Source organism: Bos taurus, chromosome 10 (assembly GCF_002263795.3).
Source record: "Bos taurus isolate L1 Dominette 01449 registration number 42190680 breed Hereford chromosome 10, ARS-UCD2.0, whole genome shotgun sequence".
In the NCBI taxonomy this organism is placed as follows: domain Eukaryota; kingdom Metazoa; phylum Chordata; class Mammalia; order Artiodactyla; family Bovidae; genus Bos; species Bos taurus.
In genome coordinates, this window is record NC_037337.1 from 61,600,248 (window position 1) to 61,616,744 (window position 16,497).

A 16,497-nucleotide genomic window follows, 5' to 3' on the forward strand; every position below is an offset into this window, starting at 1 on the left:
CTGGTAATTTTTCTGCAGCACTGAATAATAAATTGAAGGCTGAATGGGGTGGCGAGTGCCATCTAAGTGCCCACGGGGATGACGTCTTACTTCTGACTTCGTTGGATCCTTGCCTTGGATCCTTGTCATTTATGTCTTCCTCAGCTACCTCCTAATCCCTTCCAGTTCACATATTTCCCTAATGATATCTGACTCATGACTGGCCCTCTCGAGAGTCTGAGGAGCATTTTGTATTAAGTGCCTGCTTTGGTCACCTCTGTGAAATCAGTTGGGGTTTTGCACCATTGGATCATTTGTTTTTATGTTGGGCCACCTAAGAGGGCATTGGCTCTCCTGCTATCTAAGTTTGCCCTCTCTCCTACGGTGTCTGGCTCCAGACTTCTGGTGATACCTCAAGGTATATCCCCTTTACATGTGTTTTGGCCACCCAACTGCCAGCTAGAACCAACTTAGATGTCCTGGGTGGTAAGATTTAATGAGTAGATTTTATTAATTCCTAGATAATAAAATTTAAAAATAAGTCTTCAGATGGATTTAAAAATGTGTCATGTATTATTTTAGGCATGTGAACTATGAAATAATGGCAATAATGATGTGTTTAAACCCATTAAATCATGTAACTGGCTGAAAATGTTCCATAAAATAGAGTGGGAGTAATAACTGTAGGTTGAATTGCATTCTGAAAGATGACCACACAGGGACTAGGCAGGTTCAAGAGCATGAATATATTCTGAGGCAGAAATCATTTTAATGGAATTTCCACAGAGAACATATGTAGCTTATAAGACAAGAAAAGTGTGAAGGTCTAGACACTCAATAATTGATGCAGAGGTCAAGTGTGCTGATCCTGGGATGTGTCAGTCACTGCTGGGATAGTCCTGCCATTTGTCAATCAGTGTTGCACAAGTTCTGTGTGTAAAGGAACCTGGAAGGCACTGCGGAATTCACACTTGATTGGTTCTAAGGTGCTTTTACACATCCTGTTCAGTTCTCTCATGAATCCTGGTAAGGTGGACAGAGAAAATAGTTGTCTCCCCATCTCACAGATGAAGAAATGGAACCTGTTATATCTTTCAAATTTTACTCCATACATGAAGCAACTGCAGCTTCTGCTAAAACGCAGATTTTGGTAGTATAGATCTAGAGTGAGGCGTAGAATGTTACATTTCTAACAAGTTTCTGCTGCTGCTGCTAAGTCACTTCAGTTGTGTCCGACTCTGTGCGACCCCATAGATGGCAGCCCACCAGGCTCCCCTGGGATTCTCCAGGCAAGAACACTGGAGTGGGCTGCCATTTCCTTCTCCAATGCGTGAAAGTGAAAAGTGAAAGTGAAGTCGCTCAGTCGTGTCCGACCCTCAGCAACCCCATGGACCACAGCTTTCCTGGCTCCTCTGTCCATGGGATTTTCCAGGCAAGGGTACTGGAGTGGGGTGCCATTGCTAGATGCTACCAATGCTGCCATGTGTAGTGAGCTCTTACAGGGTGTGAGTGATTCCAGCTGGTCTCACCAGGAAAAATCAAAGTTTCAAGCCATGGTGGAAAAAATCAACGGGCATCCTATGTTTACTTAAGTTTGGGCTTCCCTGGTGACTCAGAGGATAAAGAATCTGCCTGCAGTGCAAAGACCCAGGTCTAATCCCTGGGTCAGGAAGACTGAGTTTTATGCTAATGCTATTGGCTAATAGAATATTTAGTGCAGACCTCCATAGCAGAACTTACCGTGATGAATTGTATCTTACTGAACACTGAGCTGCTTCCTCCAGCAGCCTGTAGGTTCCTTGAAGAGAAATAATAGCAGTGATGTTGGTGTTTGGGTTAAGGGGATAAAGTAGTAATAAATAATGACATACATGTCAGTCTGAGATTGAATAATAGGTCAAATTTTTTCAGCACTTACCTTGTGCCAGGCATTGTATTAAGTCTCCACATTACTGCCCTTAATCATTACCACAATCTTTGCCATGAAATAAGTACTATCATATCCCTAATCAAAAAAGAGGTATTTAATGGTTAGAGAAGATGAGCAGCTTAGAGTGATCTTCAAACCCAGGTCTGTCGAGTTCAAGACAAGGGCCGTGTCTTACTGGTCTTTGTATTTTGAGAGCTGTGATACAAGTGGAGAGGGGTGGCTCTCCAATTCTGTGGGACCAAGAAGAGGCTAGGCTTCCTCATATCTGTCACAGTAGAATAGGCTGCTCGCCCTGATGGAGTGAGTTATCTGACTCGATGGTTTCTTGAACTAGGTGGGCAGTTGGACTAACTTGGTGGTTTTCCAACTGTGCTTTTTAGAGCTGCCTCAGTGGTGACCTGAATGGAGCCTGAAGTATAGGCTTAAAGGACAGGCTCTGGACCCCCTTTTTCTTTTACCAGAGTAGGACTGTTTTATCTGATTTGTATATTTGAGTTGGTGTAAGGTTACATTTGAATAAGTACTTCTAATGTTATATATATGTTCAAAGTCTTCAGACCAATTGATCTCTAAGATCTTATCTAAAGTTAATGTTATAAATTCGGCCAAGGTCTCATGCCCATGAGTGGGCAGAGCTTGGACTAGAATTCAAATCAATTAACTCTTCTAATCCATGCTATCCTGATGCTCAGGCCTAGTACCCACTTCCTCACACAATTCACTGACAGAGTTACTGCTCTGAGGCCCAGTACAGAAAAGAAAGTTCTTTAGGGAAAAGAACTAAAAGTTGAGTGACCTTGGTAACAAAAGCTGACTCCTCCGCTAATTAGCTGCAGAACCTTGAGCAGTCATATATTTATTCATCAAAAATTTATTCTACCTGGCTATGGATCAGGCACTGTTTGGTGCACTGGGAATATAATAGTGGGCAAAGGGAGGTCCCCACTCTCATCAAACTCACATTTAAAGGGTGATAGAATAAAAGATAGAGAAACAAGGTAAAAAGTGAAAGCACTAGTCATTCAGTCATATTTGACTCTTTGTGACAACATGGACTGTAGTCTGCTGTGGCCTGCCAGGCTCCTCTGTCCATGGAATTCTCCAGGCAAAAATACTAGAGTGGGTAGCCATTCCCTTCTCCAGCGATCTTCCCGATCCCAGGGATCAAACCTAGGTCTCCTTCGTTGCAGGCAGATTCTTTACCATATCATCCACCAGGGAAGCCTAAGATAAACAAGGTAATTTCTACTAATAAGGGCCACCACACACACTAAAAAAATAAAACAAGATCAGACAGTGCAAGTGAGAACCCGTGAATGAGGATTTGCCTTGGGTTGTAGCAGAGGCTCATGAATACCTCTTTACTTTTTCACCTTCCAACAGGATGGAAGCTTCTCTAGAAAAACAAAAAGATCCATGTCTCCTCTAGTTGGATTCATTCTTTTGGTGTTGGCTGACCATACTCATTGGGAAGGAGCAGACACGCTCAGAGACGCCCTCTTCAGAAGGCCTGCCTGGGGACCCTGGACAAGTGCTCAGGTAAGGACAAGAAAGCCCTGTGTGTGGCTCTGAGGTATTCTGGGTCTTCCTCCTCCTTGGTTCTCACAGTCTGCCTAAGCTGTGAACAAATGTTGTAAGAAGCATCGGAAACATTGGCTTCCACACAATTATGCTGTTTCCTCCTTCTGCCTTTCTTGGTAAGTGGTTTGCTTTTGTAAAAAGAACACTCCACCAAGAGACCCAAACTCCAGTTAGAGATTTGTCACTAACTAGTTGACTGACCTTGGGGGTTCCTAAAATTTTAGGGCACAAGAAGATCTTAGGAAATTATTTATTTACAAAGGAAATGAGATTCTAAGAGGTCGACCTTCATTCAAGGTCATTCAGTGTGTGCAGTCAGGCCTAGACCCTCAGGTCTCAGGATTTTCAGGGTGGTGTTCTTGCTATCATAAAATGTTCTTGCCCTTTCTCTGGGCCTCCTGTACCTCCTCTGTAAAAGGAAGGGACTGACTTGACTCGTGGGCTTGAAGAGTGCACAGATGTGCTTTGTCCAGCCAGTACAAGGTTGTAAAAGTCCTTCAATGGGAGTCCTTGAGATAGGTCATTGAGTCTCCAGTTTGACACAGACCCTGTCATTCCCATTTACTGTTGTCATCTACCCAGCCCTTGTTTGCACAACTTTAGGGCCCTGGACCGGAGGATTGCTAAGATCCCTTCTAACCTTGAACATATCTGACCCCAAGTCTGTCTTCTCCCTTCTCATTTTAGACAGCAGTCGGGATTTCTGATGGGAAAAGAGAATCCTTTGGACTGCCTTTGTCCCTTTCTGGCAAAAATACCACCCATCAAATCAGGAGTGAGGAATTACAAAAGTTTAGTCATCTGAATCCAGAGAGGCCAAAGTCTGACTAAAGACAGCCTCAACTTATTAAGTTTAACTCATAGAAAACCACCCGGCAAGATCAAGGGGGCAAGTTCCTTCGGGCTGCGGAAGAAAGGGCCCCTTATAGCTAAGACTCCACCCTATCGGGGAGACCCCTGCATCACACATGCAGAAAGTATGCGAGGCTGGAACACCATGTTTTCTGGGATGGCAGCATCCCAGTGGATCCAATCTGAAGCTTAGTGCTGGGAGGAGCAATGTTGGCCGCATATACTGGCCTTGAATGAAACAATGACTATGCATGCTTCAGGGAATTTTACTCAGTATGAGATCACCCCGGCTGTGCTGGGCTTTCTTCACACAGCCTGTTATCTGTAACGACGGAGTTAGAGAAGGCAAGTATCCCAGGGAGACTTTTCCTTGCCCCACCGAGTGATGTTCCTTTTCCACCCCTGCTGTACCCCTGCCTACAGAACACTGGCCTCAGATTCAGGGCTGGATTTTAGCTCATGTCTCTCCGCTGTAGAAATGCACATTGCCACAGGGCTTGTTCTGTCAAAAGACCTGTGTAGCCCGGATGACAAAATGTCAGTTCCATTTTGCCTCATCTTCCTGATCTCTTTATCCATTCACATACTCATTAATTCAGCCCTTGATGCCTGCTATAAGTGCTTACTATGTCTTACTATGTACCAGACATTACTCTAATTCTTGGGATACATGAGCAAACAAATCGAGGAAAAAAAATTCTCGTGCTTGCATTCTATCTGTGCAATAGGTGGTAATTCTGTATGAATCCTTAAAAGGTCTAGAGTTTTTATGAGTATCTTCCGAGCCACCTGACAGTCTCTTTGATGGCATTTTAAGGGATGCTAGGGGTCTAACACACTTTTTCTTCACTCACTTTTCTCCTTACACCCACTGTGACTGTGGGGAGCAAAAATATGATTGATTTCCCAGATTCTATACCACTTTTTCTTCCTCCAATTTTATAAACACTAGAAAGCCTCAAGGCTTAATTATCAGCCTTAACTCACATCCTAGACTCCCAGATGCCCCAAAGGGGCTTTTTAACGCACTTGGTTTATACCTAGAGTTTAAAGGCATTGCTTCGATGTTCACGTGAAAACTCAAGCTGCCTATAAATGACCTGGTCTCTCCACAACCAGCTATCCATCCTGGTTTTGATATCTCTGTCATCAACGCCAGTTTTTGTTTTTTTCCCCTTCTCATTTTCCAGGTTTGACACCTTGTCTTCAGTCACTTCTGATATCTCTGATGCTCAGTCAACTAATCTACTGCCTTCTTTCATGTTGTTCCTGGTATCTGTCTCTGCTGTCACTGCCTCCCCCCAGCTCCTCTGCAGCCCGTTCTTGGATCAGAACATCAGCCTTGCAGGGAACCTCCCTGACTTCAGCCTCTCCGGCCCTACTCCAATCTCTGCTGCACGTGGACACCAGACGACTGTTCCTTAAACGCGGCTTTCATCTCACCAACCCCCTACCCCTATCAAATGTAACTCCCTTGCCAGGTTTCTGAGGCCCTTCACGGTCAGACTCCCCTCTACTGATCCAACAGCTTTTTCCATTTTCCTCCACACGTACTTTCTGCTCTGAGTTGGGTGGGTCTCTTAATGTCCTCCAAACACACAAAGCTCATTCCATTTTTGTTCATGTTTTTTTTTTTTTCTCCCTAGCCTGGGCAGCCTTCTCTTTTTCCTTTAGCCTAAATACATCATGTATCTGTTGCTTGGAGTCACCTCCTCCATGAAGGCTTTGTTGACCAGCTAAGAATCCCCTTCCTGTGTGCTTCTGCAGGTCTGCAGTTTAACCACAGTGTCGAGTGATTGTTTACATTAGTCTTTACTGGTTTTCTATTGTTTCATGTATTAATCACATTCCAGGCTCTTCGGCCAGGAACTATAGATTATACTGTGACACATATAGTCTAGTGTACTACACTGCACTACATCATACTATTCAATTTTGTACCTAAGCTTTTGAGCCCAAGTGCTTTGGCTGATTTTAGTTACGTAGACTCTGTCCCACCCTACATTTTCCCATGAAATAGAATGCTATTGCACTTAATCATCCTCTCATAACTCCACCATGTCAAAGATAAATATAAGTTTATTTTTCTTAAGGAAAAAGTATATATAACTAGCCATGTTTATCCCATCTTTCAGAATCCTTATTTATGCACATAGATACATTATGGATTTTCAGGTACCTGGTTTATTCTGGTGTTCTTGGTCCTATCTTTTTAGATTTGCTTGAAAATATTAATCAAATAAGAATTAACTAAACCCTGCACTTTTTAAAATCCTCTAGTCATCTGATCTCAAAGGAGAAAAATAATTTTAAAAGATTATTATGGAAGTTCACTCCTCTTCAGTAAGGTATTTTCTTATCACAGAGCTATGGTTTTATAATCATTTATATCGAAGTCATGGAGAAGGAAATGGCAACCCACTCCAGTATTCTTGCCTGGAGAATCCCAGGGACGGGGGAGCCTGGGGGGCTGTCCTCTGTGGGGTCGCACAGAGTCGGACACGACTGAAGCAACTTAGCAGCAGCAGCAGCAGCAGCATATCGAAGTAAAGTCACTTTAAGGCTGTCAACATGAAAAATAATTTGCTTAGAAGAAACAGGGATATGGTTGTTTATCCTTTGGCAGTATATGTAACTTCAAACTCAATGAGTTAAAAATCTGTTCTTTTCAGAATATAAATTAACTGTTGGGAATCTGTGTACCAAATGATTATGTGCTGCATATTTCTCTCTTAATTCATGCACACCATGTATTGTATAACATTACCTCATATGCCGTAATCATCACGTGTCACATGCAAGATACATAAAATACATCATGAATGTCCCACCAGATATCAAAGCCATCCAAGTTCTAATTAACTTATTCACAGACTGTTTCTAGTTCTTGCCCCAGAACATATAAACATCAGAAATAAGAAGTCAGTCTAAATGAATATCCTGTTGTAGTAAATTATAATATCTTAAGTTTGCTATTCTTTAGTTATCTGTATGTTTAGTCTGGATTTCTTTCAAGTGTAGTACTTCTTTTTTAATATCACTTTGGAGCAATTTAAAAGATGACATAAACAAACTCCCTTTCATATTGAATAGGCTTGTGAACTGTGAATTATTGCATGTGGGTCGGTCACCATTTTAATGCACTGTAGGTTTTTCCAGAGTTAAACAACTCTGTCTTGCTTCACTGCAGAGCAAAACACACTCTTTTTAATTCAGGAGAGTCCATAGGGGATAGCAAAATCTGTAGAAGATAATGGAGCTGATTTTCTTTACAAATCTCATGGATATATTAAGGTTTCTAGCTATTTGGGATCTGTACTGCCTCAGTGGAAGATAATACCCAGAACTTGGAGGCCAGACAAGGAAAATGCATGGTGTGGCTTGGCCTCCATTATCTTTTCAATGCAGGGTGACTGTGTCCAGTGAACTCAGACATAGAGAATATGAACTCTGGTCCATGACTGTGAGTGTCCCTTACTCACCAAAGTCACAAGCCTTATAAACACATTTCTCCTCCCCACTCCATTCCCCTCTTCTTCTGACACATGCTTTATGTAGCCTCTACTTTTCCCATATGCTTCAGGGTCTGGGACAGCATAAAGAAGGCTAGGCAGGTTGGGGAAACTCTGTGTTAAGAACAGTTATGTGCTCACCTTATCTTATACCAGTCAGAATGGTCATCATCAAAAAATCTACGAACAGTAAATGCTGGAGAGGGTGTGGGGAAAAAGGGAAACTTCCTACACTGTTGGTGGGAATGTAAATCGGTACAGCCACTATGGAGAACAGTATGGAGGCTACTTAAAATACTAAAATCAGAGCTACCATAATCCCACTCCTGGCATATGTCTGGAGGAAAACCATAATTTGGAAATATACATGCACCTCAGTGTTCATTGTAGCACTATTTATTAATAAAATAGCCAGGACATGGAAACATCCTAAATGTCCATTGACCAAGGAATGAATAAAGAAGATGTCATGTATATATATCTCTCTCTCTCAGAATATTACTCTGTCATAAAAAAGAATGAAATAATACCATTTGCAGCAAAGTGGATGAATGTAGAGATGGTACTAAGTGAATTAAGTAGACAAAGACAAATATCATACGGTATCACTTAATTGTGGAACCTTCCCTGGTGGCTCAGACAGTAAAGAATCTGCCTGCAGTGCGGGAGACCTGGGTTCAATTCCTGGGTTGGGAAGATCCCCTGGAGGGAGGGCATGGCAACCCACTCCAGTATTCTTGCCTGGAGGATCTGCATGGACAGAGGAGCCTCGTGGCTACAGTTTCTGGGATAGTAAAGAGTAGGACACAGCTGAGTGACTAAGCACAGCACAACAATTGTGGAACCTAAAAAATTGTTACAAAAGAACATATTTACAAAACAGAAATAGAGTCACAGATGTAGAAAACAAATCTATGATTACCAATGGGGAAAGGTGAAATGGGGATAAATTGGGAGATTGGGATTGACATATACACATTGCTATATTATAAACTAAATTACTAGTAATAACCTACTGTATAGCACAGGTACCTCTTCTCAGTACTCTATAATGACCGATATAGGAATAGAATCTAAAAATGAGTGTATATATGTGTATATATAACTGATTCACTTTGCTGTACAGCAGAAAATAATACAACCTCCACTAAAAATTAATTACAAGATAATGTAAATAAGCAACAAGAAAAAAAATGAACAGTTATGTGCTCCTTGCCTTGGAAGAAAGAAATTCTTCCTTTCAATAAAACTGGCTAAATTTAAACAAAAAGTAGTCCTCACTCTTTAGAAGCCCCCCACCCATTTCTATTTTAGAAAGTAGGACCCTGTGCCTCTTGAAACAAAACCCTCAGGCCAAGGTTTAAAACATCTGCAGTTCAGAAGCTCACTCAGATACTCGTTGCCAGTCAGGAACCAGTAGTTAATTGTCAGGGTTCACCAACCATTGAGGGCAAGGTAGCTGGCTGTCTCTACGTTCACCCTGGTAAATCTGCTAGAAAGAGCCCCAGTCTCAGGGTGGAGGAAGCCCCGCGCCTTTTCAGAAGACCACAAAGGAAAGAAAAACTAAGAAATCTTGCCAGCTTGGATTGTAATTTCAGCACTTTTATGACGAATTCTTGTAACGTTTACTCATTTTTCCAATTTTTTCCCAGAAAAGGGTACATCTCTGCCTCCCAGGGTTTTACAAGTAATGCTGACACATTTTTGTAGCAGCTGTCATTGAATGATACTTACTTTTCTCCTAGTTTTCATCATGAAGTTAGAATTCATTGATGTGGGATGTATGAGGTATTTTTCTCTGTGGTTTTGAGACCATCTTGAGGCAGCAGCAATAAAGGAAATGGGTGGAGAATTGTTACTGACTCTATTGAACTTGAGTTCTCCCAAACTGAACACATTATCTTTCTAGAGATTTATTCTGAGCTCCCTAAACACCAAATTCTTTTCTTTTGCTCATTCCAACTTTATATCCTCTCTATTTAAGTAGTCTGAAATGTGAGTTATTTTTTCTAGTGAATGACATAGAGTAACTATGGAAGAGGGCTTTGCAAATGGTAAGTAGTCAGTAAATAGTTCCAGAATAAGAGAAATTCAATTGTGGTTTTAACCGTCCATGCTTAGGAGAGATGAATTCCAACAAATCATTCTTTTCTTGCCCTTTAAAATAATGTGTACTTCTTTTTAACATGTTTACTTCTTTCTTGCATGTTTGTAGAAAATTATATATGGTATAAATGAGATAATCAAAGATCATCTGTAATTGCCTCAGTACCATGATAATAGAGCTGGGGCTGTGCTGCGCTGGAGCGGCTATGAGGAGATACCCCACGTCCAAGGGCAGAGAAGCCCCGGCAAGATGGTAGGTGCTGGAGCGGTGGCTACATGATGCTGGAGCAACTTTGAGGAGAGTTGCTCCTTTGTCCACATCCAAGGACAAAGGAGTGAAGCCCCAGCAAGATGGTAGGAGGGGTGAAATCGCATTTAGAATCAAACCCCATCCCCATCATAGTTGCTTAGAGGGCTCAAACAAACCTTGTGCACACCAGACCCAGAGACCCCATAGAGACAGACAGAACTGTGTTTGAGAGTCTCCTGTGGAGATACAGGTCAGCAGTGGACTGCTGCAGGAGCAGGGCTCTGGGCGCAGCAGACTTGGTTACGGCATAAGCACTCAAGGAGGAGATCACCATTAACCTGCCATAGAGCCACCAGAACTTACACAGGGCTGGGAAACAGACTCTTGGAGGGCACAAACAGAATCTTGTGTGCACCAGGACCCAGGAGAAAGTGACCCCATAAGAGACTGACCCAGACTTTCCTGTGAGTGTCCAGGAGTCTTTGGTGGAGGCATGGGTTGGTGGTGGCCTGCTGTAGGGTTAGGGGCAGTGAGTGTAGCAGTACATGCATGGGACCTTTTGAAGGAAGTCACCATTATCTTCATTACATCCACCATAGTTTGGCCCCAGGTAAATAACAGCACAGAAGAATTGATGCTTTTGAACTATGATACTGGAGAAGACTCTTGGGAGTCCCTTGAACTGCAAGGAGATCCAACCAGTCCATCCTAAAGGAGATCAGTCCTGGGTGTTCATTGGAAGGACTGATGCTGAAGCTGAAACACCAATACTTTGGCCACCTGATACAAAGAGCTGACTCATTTGAAAAGACCCTGATGCGGGGAATGATTGAGGACAGGAGGAGAAGGGGACAAGAGAGGATGAGATGGTTGGATGGCATCACTGACTCAATGTACATTAGTTTGGGCAAGCTCCGGGAGTTGGAGATGGACAGGGAGGCCTGGCATGTTGTGGTTTATGGGGTCACAAGCAGTCAGACATGACTGAGTGACTGAACTGAACTGAACTGAAATAACAGGGAGGGAACACAGCCTCACCCATCAACAGAAAATTGAATTAAAGATTTACTGATCATGGCCCCGCCCACCCATCAGAAGAAGACCCAGTTCCCCCCTCAGTCAGTCTGTCCCATCAGGAAGCTTCCATAAGCCTCTTATCCTTCTCCATCAGATGGCAAACAGACTGAAAACCACAATCACAGAAAACTAACCATTCTGATCACATGGACCACAGCCTTGTCTAACTCAATGAAACTATGAGCCATGCCCTGTAGGGCCACCCAAGACAGATGGGTCATGCTGGAGAGTTCTGACAAAACGTGGTCCACTGGAGAAGGGAATGGCAAACCAGTTCGGTATTCTTGCCTTGAGCACCCCGTGAACAGTATGAAAAGGCAAAAGGATAGAACATTGAAAGAGGAACTCTCCAGATCGTAGGTGCCCAATATGCTACTGGAGATCAGTGGAGAAATAACTTCAGAAATAATGAAGAGACGGAGCTAAAGTAAAAACAATACCCAGTTGTGGATGTGACTGGTAATGGAAGTAAAGTCTGATGCTGTAAGTAGCAATATTGTATAGGAACCTTGAATGTTAGGTCCATGAATCAAGGCAAATTGGAAGTGGTCAAACAGGAGATGGCAAGAATGAATGTTAACATTTTAGGAATCAGCTAACTACAATGGACTGGAATGGGTGAATTTAACTCAGATAACCATTATATCTATTACTGTAGGCAAGAATCCCTTAGAAGAAATGGAGTAGCCATCACAGTCAACAAAAGGGTCTGGAATGCAGTACTTGGATGCAATCTCAAAAATGATAGAATGAGTCCTGTTCATTTCCAAGGCAAACCATTCAATATCACAGTAATCTAAGTTTATACCCAACCAGTAATGCTGAAGAAGCTGAAGTTGAATGGTTCTATGAAGACCAAAAGACCTTCTAGAACTAACACTGTGAAAAGATGTCCTTTTCATTATAGGGGATTGGAATGCAAAAGTAGGAAGTCAAGAAATAACTGGAGTAACAGTCAAATTTGGCCTTGGAGTACAGAATGAATCAGGGCAAAGGCTAATGGAGTTTTGCAAGAGAATGCACTGGTCATAGCAAACACCCTCTTCTAACAACACAAGAGAAGACTCTACACATGGACATTACCAGATGGTCAATACCAAAATCAGATTGATTATATTCCTTGCAGCCAAAGATGGAGAAGTTCTATACTGTCAGTAAAAACAAGACCAGGAGCTGACTGTGGCACAGACCATGAACTCCTTATTGCCAAATTCAGACTTGAGTTGAAGAAAGTAGGGAAAACTACTAGACCATTCAGGTATGACCTAGATGAAATCCCTTACAATTATACAGTGGAAGTGAGAAATAGATTTAAGGGACTAGATCTGATAGACAGAGTGCCTGATGGACTTTGGACAGATGTTTGTGACATTGTACAGAAGACAGGGATCAAGACCATCCCCAAGAAAAAGAAATAGAAAAAGGAAAAATGGTTGTCTGAGGAGGTCTTAAAAATAGCTGAAAAGAAGAGAAGTGAAGGCAGAGGAGAAAAGGGAAGACATACCATTTGAATGCAGAGTTCCAAAGAATAGCAAGGAGAGATTAGAAAGTCTTCCTCAGTGATCAATGCAAAGAAATAGAGGAAAACAATAGAATGGGAAAGTCTAAAGATCTCTTCAAGAAAATCAGAGATACCAAGGGAACATTTCACGCAAAGATGGGCACAATAAAGGACAGAAATGGTATGGACCTAACAGAAGCAGAAGATAATAATAAGAGGTGGCAAGAATACACAGAAGAATATACAAAAAGATCTTCACGACCCATATAATCATGATGGTGTGATCACTCACTCACACGTAGAGCCAGACATACTGGAATGCGAATCAAGTGGGCCTTAGGAAGCATCACAATGAACAAAACTAGTGGAGGTGATGGAATTCCAGTTGAGCCATTTCAAATCCTGAAAGATGATGCTGTGAAAGTGCTACACTCAATATGTCAGCAAATTTGGAAAACTCAGCAGTGGCCACAGGACTGGAAAAGTTCAGTTTTCATTCCAATCCCAAAGAAAGGCAATGCCAAAGAATGCTCAAACTACCACACAATTGCACTCATCTCACATGCTAGTAAAGTAATGCTCAAAATTCTCCAAGCCAGGCTTCAGCAATACGTGAACTGTGAACTTCCAGATGTTCAAGCTGGTTTTAGAAAAGGCCGAGGAACCAGATATCAGATTGCCAACATCCACTGGGTCATCAAAAAAGCAAGAGAGTTTCCAAAAAACATCTACTTCTCCTTTATTGACTATGCCAAAGACTTTGACTGTGTGAATCACAATGAACTGTGGAAAATTCTGGAAGAGATGGGAATACCAGACCACCTGACCTGCCTCTTGAGAAACCTGTATGCAGGTCAGGAAGCAATAGTTAGAACTGGACAAGGGACAACAGACTGGTTCCAAATAGGAAAAGGAGTATGTCAAGGCTGTATATTGTCACCCTGCTTATTTAACTTATGTGCAGAGTACATCATGAGAAACACTGGGCTGGAGGAGGCACAAGCTGGAATCAAGATTGCTGGGAGAAATATCAATAACCTCAGATATGCAGATGACACTACCTTTATGGCAGAAAGTGAAGAGGAACTAAAAAGTCTTTTGATGAAAGTGAAAGAGGAGAGTGAAAAAGTTGGCTTAAAGCCCAGCATTCAGAAAACTAAGATCATGGCATCCAGTCCCATCCCTTCATGGCAAATAGATGGGGAAACAGTGGCTGACTTTATCTTTCTGGGCTCCAAAATCACTGCAGATGGTGACTGTAGCCATGAAATTAGAAGACGCTTACTCCTTAGAAGGAAAGTTATGACCAACTTAGACAGCATATTAAAAAACAGAGACATTACTTTGTCAACAAAGGTCCATCTAGTCAAGGCTATGGTTTTTCCAGTGGTCATGTATGGATATGAGAGTTGGAGTATAAAGAAAGCTGAGCACCAAAGAATTGATGCTTTTAACTGTGGTGTTGGAGAAGACTCTTGAGAGTCCCTTGGACTGCAAGGAGATCCACCCAGTCCATCCTAAAGGAGATCAGTCCTGGGTGTTCATTGGAAGGACTGATGTTGAAGCTGAAACTCCAATATTTTGGCCACTTGATGTGAAGAGCTGACTCATTTGAAAAGACCCTGATGCTGGGAAAAATTGATGGCTGGAGGAGAAGGGGACGACAGAGGATGAGATAGTTGGTTGGCATCACCGACTCAATGGACGTGGGTTCGGTGGACTCCAGGAGTTGGTGATGGCCAGGGAGGCCTGGCGTGCTGCAGTTCATGGGGTCAGAAAGTCGGACATAACTCATTGACTGAACTGAACTGAATTACCATACTGTCAATCTACTTTAATTATTTTACTCTCTTCAACCCCTTTCCTTTGGTGATCACTACTCTGTTCTCTGTATCTATGTGTTTATTTTTGTCTGGTTTAGGTTATTCATTTACTTCTTTTTTGTTTGTTTATATTCTGCATATGAGTGAAAGCATACAGTATTTGTTTTTCTCTGACTTGTTTCGTTGAACAGAATACACTCCATTTCCATTAGTTTTGTCTCAAATGGGAAGATTTCATCCTTTAGTCTGAGTAGCAGTCCACTGTGTGTGTATTTATATATATATGTGTGTGTGTGTGTGTGTGTGTATTGTATATGGCTTCTTGATGTGTTTATCAGATGGCTGTTAGTTTGTTTCTGAATCTTGGCCATTGTAAATAGTGTGATGACTATAGGGGTACCTCTGTATTTTTGAATTAGTGTTTTTGTTTTCTTTGTGTAAATATCCGGAAGTTTGGGTCATATGTTAGTTACATTCCTAATTTTTTGAGGAATCTCCATACTGTTTTCTGTAGTAGCTGCACCAATTTACTTTCCTACCAAGAGTGTATGAGGGTTCCCTTTTTCCCACATCCTCACCAATTTTTTGATTGCCTATTTTTTATTTCTTGACTTTTTGATTTATTTCCTATTTTTTAACTTCCCATGACATTGTGAGAGTTTTCCCAAATCATTAATGACATGATTTTTAATAGGAATATCATATAATATCATATAACATGTTCATATGAATATATTAATATCTTTATTACCCTTTTGTTACTCCACAAGATTATTTCTAATATTTCAGTCTTATAAATCTTGAGATAAGTGTGCTGTGACCCATCTTATATAAAAGTCTGTTTTTAGTTCTGAGTGTTTCCTTAGGGTTGATTTCTGGAATCAAAATTACTAGGTAAATATGTATTGATGTTTTGAAATATTTTTATTATATGCAATTTAATGCACAAAGCGTAATGAAAGAAGTGTAAAGTGAAATCCACGTACCCATCACTCAGCTTCAACAATGCTCAACTTATGAACAGTCTCATTTCTTCACTATTAGCTACACTCCCAACCAAGCCACCACATCCCCCAACATTCTGGGGTATTTTGAAGCAGATAATACCTTCTAGGTCCATCCATGTGGTTGCAAATGGCAAGATTTCATTCTTTCTTAATGAGTGAATAATATTCCACTGTGTATGTATGTGTGTGTATAGTGTTTCATTTTTATTTCATGAGTAAATAAAAAAAAGCATGATGGAGCAAAATATCCTAATACTGATTGCCTCATTTTAACAACAGAGACGTGTGTACATATATATATACATACACACACACAGACATAGATATACAACATCCTCTTTATCCTCAGCTATTAATGGACACTTCAGTTGCTTCAATATCTTGGCTATTAATAAATAATGCAACAATGAACATAGGGGGCCATGTATCTTTTCAAGTTATTGTTTTTGTTTTCTTTGGAAAAGTATTTAAAAGTAGACTTGCTGGATCATATAGTAGTTCTTTGTTAATCTTTTGAGGCATGTCCACACTGTTTTCTATGGCGGGTGTACCAATTCATAGTCCCAGCACTAGTATCTAAGGGTTCCCCTTTCTCCATATACTCGGCAGCACTTGATTTTTGATGTCTATTTGATGATAGCCATTCTGACAGGTGTGAGGTGATATCTCACTGTGATTTTGGTTTGCATTTCCCTGATGATTACTGATGTTAACCATCTTTTCATGTGTCTTCTGGCCATCTTCCTGAAAAATGTTTATTCAGGTCCTCTGCCATTTTTAAATTGGATTGCTTATTGTTTTAATACTGAGCTAATACTCCCAAATATTTGCAAGTATCTTCTCCCATTCAGTAGGTTGCCTTTTCGTTTTGTCGATGGT